The sequence below is a fragment of the Caenorhabditis remanei genome, chromosome III, assembly GCF_010183535.1.
Source record: "Caenorhabditis remanei strain PX506 chromosome III, whole genome shotgun sequence".
In the NCBI taxonomy this organism is placed as follows: domain Eukaryota; kingdom Metazoa; phylum Nematoda; class Chromadorea; order Rhabditida; family Rhabditidae; genus Caenorhabditis; species Caenorhabditis remanei.
The window spans coordinates 4789916-4796777 of NC_071330.1; positions in this window are offsets into that span (position 1 = coordinate 4789916).

Genomic DNA, 6862 nt, shown 5'->3' on the forward strand with positions numbered 1-6862 from the left:
TCGTGGAGAATTTAGTCTTCTCCCCTGCAGATATCTTTAGATTTCTTATCAAAACGATAAGAAATAAACACATAGGCCAACTGACACGTCTGTCGTGGAGAATTTTGTCTTCTCCCCTGCAGATATCTTTAGATTTCTTATCAAAACGATAAGAAATAAACACATAGGCCAACTGACACGTCTGTCGTGGAGAATTTAGTCCTCTCCCCTGCAGATATCTTTAGATTTCTTATCAAAACGATAAGAAATAAACACATAGGCCAACTGACACGTCTGTCGTGGAGAATTTAGTCTTCTCCCCTGCAGATATCTTTAGATTTCTTATCAAAACGATAAGAAATAAACACATAGGTCAACTGACACGTCTGTCGTGGAGAATTTAGTCTTCTCCCCTGCAGATATTTTTAGATTTCTTATCAAAACGATAAGAAATAAACACATAGGTCAACTGACACGTCTGTCGTGGAGAATTTAGTCTTCTCCCCTGCAGATATCTTTAGATTTCTTATCAAAACGATAAGGATGTCACTTTTCATATGCACTTTCTGAAGAAAATCTGAGAGCGGAAGGAAATTTTGAGCGCCTGGATCTCGAGGTTCGTGATAGATAACATGAAACCTCCTTACCACTATGTTCGTATTGTTCAACTCTATCATCATGAGAGAGCGTTACACTTCCTGACACGAATTCGAATTAATACGTGTCACTTTTCATATGCACTTTCTGAAGGAAATCTGTGAAAGGACGGAAATTTTGAGCGCCTGGATCTCGAGGTTCGTGATAGATAACATGAAACCGCCTTACCACTATGTTCGTATTGTTCAACTCTATCATCATGAGAGAGCGTTACACTTCCTGACCCGAATTCGATTTAATACGTGTCACTTTTCATATGCACTTTCTGAAGGAAATCTGAGAGCGGAAGGAAATTTTGAGCGCCTGGATCTCGAGGTTCGTGATAGATAACATGAAACCGCCTTACCACTATGTTCGTATTGTTCAACTCTATCATCATGAGAGAGCGTTACACTTCCTGACCCGAATTCGATTTAATACGTGTCACTTTTCATATGCAGTTTCTGAAGGAAATCTGAGAGCGGAAGGAAATTTTGAGCGCCTGGATCTCGAGGTTCGTGATAGATAGCATGAAACCGCCACTACCATTTGTTCGTATTGTTCAACTCTATCATCATGAGAGAGCGTTACACTTCCTGACCCGAATTCGATTTAATACGTGTCACTTTTCATATGCACTTTCTGAAGGAAATCTGTGAAAGGACGGAAATTTTGAGCGCCTGGATCTCGAGGTTCGTGATAGATAACATGAAACCGCCTTACCACTATGTTCGTATTGTTCAACTCTATCATCATGAGAGAGCGTTACACTTCCTGACCCGAATTCGATTTAATACGTGTCACTTTTCATATGCACTTTCTGAAGGAAATCTGTGAAAGGACGGAAATTTTGAGCGCCTGGATCTCGAGGTTCGTGATAGATAACATGAAACCGCCTTACCACTATGTTCGTATTGTTCAACTCTATCATCATGAGAGAGCGTTACACTTCCTGACCCGAATTCGATTTAATACGTGTCACTTTTCATATGCACTTTCTGAAGGAAATCTGAGAGCGGAAGGAAATTTTGAGCGCCTGGATCTCGAGGTTCGTGATAGATAACATGAAACCGCCTTACCACTATGTTCGTATTGTTCAACTCTATCATCATGAGAGAGCGTTACACTTCCTGACCCGAATTCGATTTAATACGTGTCACTTTTCATATGCACTTTCTGAAGGAAATCTGTGAAAGGACGGAAATTTTGAGCGCCTGGATCTCGAGGTTCGTGATAGATAACATGAAACCGCCTTACCACTATGTTCGTATTGTTCAACTCTATCATCATGAGAGAGCGTTACACTTCCTGACCCGAATTCGATTTAATACGTGTCACTTTTCATATGCACTTTCTGAAGGAAATCTGAGAAGCGGAAGGAAATTTTGAGCGCCTGGATCTCGAGGTTCGTGATAGATAACATGAAACCGCCTTACCACTATGTTCGTATTGTTCAACTCTATCATCATGAGAGAGCGTTACACTTCCTGACCCGAATTCGATTTAATACGTGTCACTTTTCATATGCACTTTCTGAAGGAAATCTGTGAAAGGACGGAAATTTTGAGCGCCTGGATCTCGAGGTTCGTGATAGATAACATGAAACCGCCTTACCACTATGTTCGTATTGTTCAACTCTATCATCATGAGAGAGCGTTACACTTCCTGACCCGAATTCGATTTAATACGTGTCACTTTTCATATGCACTTTCTGAAGGAAATCTGTGAAAGGACGGAAATTTTGAGCGCCTGGATCTCGAGGTTCGTGATAGATAACATGAAACCGCCTTACCACTATGTTCGTATTGTTCAACTCTATCATCATGAGAGAGCGTTACACTTCCTGACCCGAATTCGATTTAATACGTGTCACTTTTCATATGCACTTTCTGAAGGAAATCTGTGAAAGGACGGAAATTTTGAGCGCCTGGATCTCGAGGTTCGTGATAGATAACATGAAACCGCCTTACCACTATGTTCGTATTGTTCAACTCTATCATCATGAGAGAGCGTTACACTTCCTGACCCGAATTCGATTTAATACGTGTCACTTTTCATATGCACTTTCTGAAGGAAATCTGTGAAAGGACGGAAATTTTGAGCGCCTGGATCTCGAGGTTCGTGATAGATAACATGAAACCGCCTTACCACTATGTTCGTATTGTTCAACTCTATCATCATGAGAGAGCGTTACACTTCCTGACCCGAATTCGATTTAATACGTGTCACTTTTCATATGCACTTTCTGAAGGAAATCTGTGAAAGGACGGAAATTTTGAGCGCCTGGATCTCGAGGTTCGTGATAGATAACATGAAACCGCCTTACCACTATGTTCGTATTGTTCAACTCTATCATCATGAGAGAGCGTTACACTTCCTGACCCGAATTCGATTTAATACGTGTCACTTTTCATATGCACTTTCTGAAGGAAATCTGTGAAAGGACGGAAATTTTGAGCGCCTGGATCTCGAGGTTCGTGATAGATAACATGAAACCGCCTTACCACTATGTTCGTATTGTTCAACTCTATCATCATGAGAGAGCGTTACACTTCCTGACCCGAATTCGATTTAATACGTGTCACTTTTCATATGCACTTTCTGAAGGAAATCTGTGAAAGGACGGAAATTTTGAGCGCCTGGATCTCGAGGTTCGTGATAGATAACATGAAACCGCCTTACCACTATGTTCGTATTGTTCAACTCTATCATCATGAGAGAGCGTTACACTTCCTGACCCGAATTCGATTTAATACGTGTCACTTTTCATATGCACTTTCTGAAGGAAATCTGTGAAAGGACGGAAATTTTGAGCGCCTGGATCTCGAGGTTCGTGATAGATAACATGAAACCGCCTTACCACTATGTTCGTATTGTTCAACTCTATCATCATGAGAGAGCGTTACACTTCCTGACCCGAATTCGATTTAATACGTGTCACTTTTCATATGCACTTTCTGAAGGAAATCTGTGAAAGGACGGAAATTTTGAGCGCCTGGATCTCGAGGTTCGTGATAGATAACATGAAACCGCCTTACCACTATGTTCGTATTGTTCAACTCTATCATCATGAGAGAGCGTTACACTTCCTGACCCGAATTCGATTTAATACGTGTCACTTTTCATATGCACTTTCTGAAGGAAATCTGTGAAAGGACGGAAATTTTGAGCGCCTGGATCTCGAGGTTCGTGATAGATAACATGAAACCGCCTTACCACTATGTTCGTATTGTTCAACTCTATCATCATGAGAGAGCGTTACACTTCCTGACCCGAATTCGATTTAATACGTGTCACTTTTCATATGCACTTTCTGAAGGAAATCTGTGAAAGGACGGAAATTTTGAGCGCCTGGATCTCGAGGTTCGTGATAGATAACATGAAACCGCCTTACCACTATGTTCGTATTGTTCAACTCTATCATCATGAGAGAGCGTTACACTTCCTGACCCGAATTCGATTTAATACGTGTCACTTTTCATATGCACTTTCTGAAGGAAATCTGTGAAAGGACGGAAATTTTGAGCGCCTGGATCTCGAGGTTCGTGATAGATAACATGAAACCGCCTTACCACTATGTTCGTATTGTTCAACTCTATCATCATGAGAGAGCGTTACACTTCCTGACCCGAATTCGATTTAATACGTGTCACTTTTCATATGCACTTTCTGAAGGAAATCTGTGAAAGGACGGAAATTTTGAGCGCCTGGATCTCGAGGTTCGTGATAGATAACATGAAACCGCCTTACCACTATGTTCGTATTGTTCAACTCTATCATCATGAGAGAGCGTTACACTTCCTGACCCGAATTCGATTTAATACGTGTCACTTTTCATATGCACTTTCTGAAGGAAATCTGTGAAAGGACGGAAATTTTGAGCGCCTGGATCTCGAGGTTCGTGATAGATAACATGAAACCGCCTTACCACTATGTTCGTATTGTTCAACTCTATCATCATGAGAGAGCGTTACACTTCCTGACCCGAATTCGATTTAATACGTGTCACTTTTCATATGCACTTTCTGAAGGAAATCTGTGAAAGGACGGAAATTTTGAGCGCCTGGATCTCGAGGTTCGTGATAGATAACATGAAACCGCCTTACCACTATGTTCGTATTGTTCAACTCTATCATCATGAGAGAGCGTTACACTTCCTGACCCGAATTCGATTTAATACGTGTCACTTTTCATATGCACTTTCTGAAGGAAATCTGTGAAAGGACGGAAATTTTGAGCGCCTGGATCTCGAGGTTCGTGATAGATAACATGAAACCGCCTTACCACTATGTTCGTATTGTTCAACTCTATCATCATGAGAGAGCGTTACACTTCCTGACCCGAATTCGATTTAATACGTGTCACTTTTCATATGCACTTTCTGAAGGAAATCTGTGAAAGGACGGAAATTTTGAGCGCCTGGATCTCGAGGTTCGTGATAGATAACATGAAACCGCCTTACCACTATGTTCGTATTGTTCAACTCTATCATCATGAGAGAGCGTTACACTTCCTGACCCGAATTCGATTTAATACGTGTCACTTTTCATATGCACTTTCTGAAGGAAATCTGTGAAAGGACGGAAATTTGAGCGCCTGGATCTCGAGGTTCGTGATAGATAACATGAAACCGCCTTACCACTATGTTCGTATTGTTCAACTCTATCATCATGAGAGAGCGTTACACTTCCTGACCCGAATTCGATTTAATACGTGTCACTTTTCATATGCACTTTCTGAAGGAAATCTGTGAAAGGACGGAAATTTTGAGCGCCTGGATCTCGAGGTTCGTGATAGATAACATGAAACCGCCTTACCACTATGTTCGTATTGTTCAACTCTATCATCATGAGAGAGCGTTACACTTCCTGACCCGAATTCGATTTAATACGTGTCACTTTTCATATGCACTTTCTGAAGGAAATCTGTGAAAGGACGGAAATTTTGAGCGCCTGGATCTCGAGGTTCGTGATAGATAACATGAAACCGCCTTACCACTATGTTCGTATTGTTCAACTCTATCATCATGAGAGAGCGTTACACTTCCTGACCCGAATTCGATTTAATACGTGTCACTTTTCATATGCACTTTCTGAAGGAAATCTGTGAAAGGACGGAAATTTTGAGCGCCTGGATCTCGAGGTTCGTGATAGATAACATGAAACCGCCTTACCACTATGTTCGTATTGTTCAACTCTATCATCATGAGAGAGCGTTACACTTCCTGACCCGAATTCGATTTAATACGTGTCACTTTTCATATGCACTTTCTGAAGGAAATCTGTGAAAGGACGGAAATTTTGAGCGCCTGGATCTCGAGGTTCGTGATAGATAACATGAAACCGCCTTACCACTATGTTCGTATTGTTCAACTCTATCATCATGAGAGAGCGTTACACTTCCTGACCCGAATTCGATTTAATACGTGTCACTTTTCATATGCACTTTCTGAAGGAATCTGTGAAAGGACGGAAATTTTGAGCGCCTGGATCTCGAGGTTCGTGATAGATAACATGAAACCGCCTTACCACTATGTTCGTATTGTTCAACTCTATCATCATGAGAGAGCGTTACACTTCCTGACCCGAATTCGATTTAATACGTGTCACTTTTCATATGCACTTTCTGAAGGAAATCTGTGAAAGGACGGAAATTTTGAGCGCCTGGATCTCGAGGTTCGTGATAGATAACATGAAACCGCCTTACCACTATGTTCGTATTGTTCAACTCTATCATCATGAGAGAGCGTTACACTTCCTGACCCGAATTCGATTTAATACGTGTCACTTTTCATATGCACTTTCTGAAGGAAATCTGTGAAAGGACGGAAATTTTGAGCGCCTGGATCTCGAGGTTCGTGATAGATAACATGAAACCGCCTTACCACTATGTTCGTATTGTTCAACTCTATCATCATGAGAGAGCGTTACACTTCCTGACCCGAATTCGATTTAATACGTGTCACTTTTCATATGCACTTTCTGAAGGAAATCTGTGAAAGGACGGAAATTTTGAGCGCCTGGATCTCGAGGTTCGTGATAGATAACATGAAACCGCCTTACCACTATGTTCGTATTGTTCAACTCTATCATCATGAGAGAGCGTTACACTTCCTGACCCGAATTCGATTTAATACGTGTCACTTTTCATATGCACTTTCTGAAGGAAATCTGTGAAAGGACGGAAATTTTGAGCGCCTGGATCTCGAGGTTCGTGATAGATAACATGAAACCGCCTTACCACTATG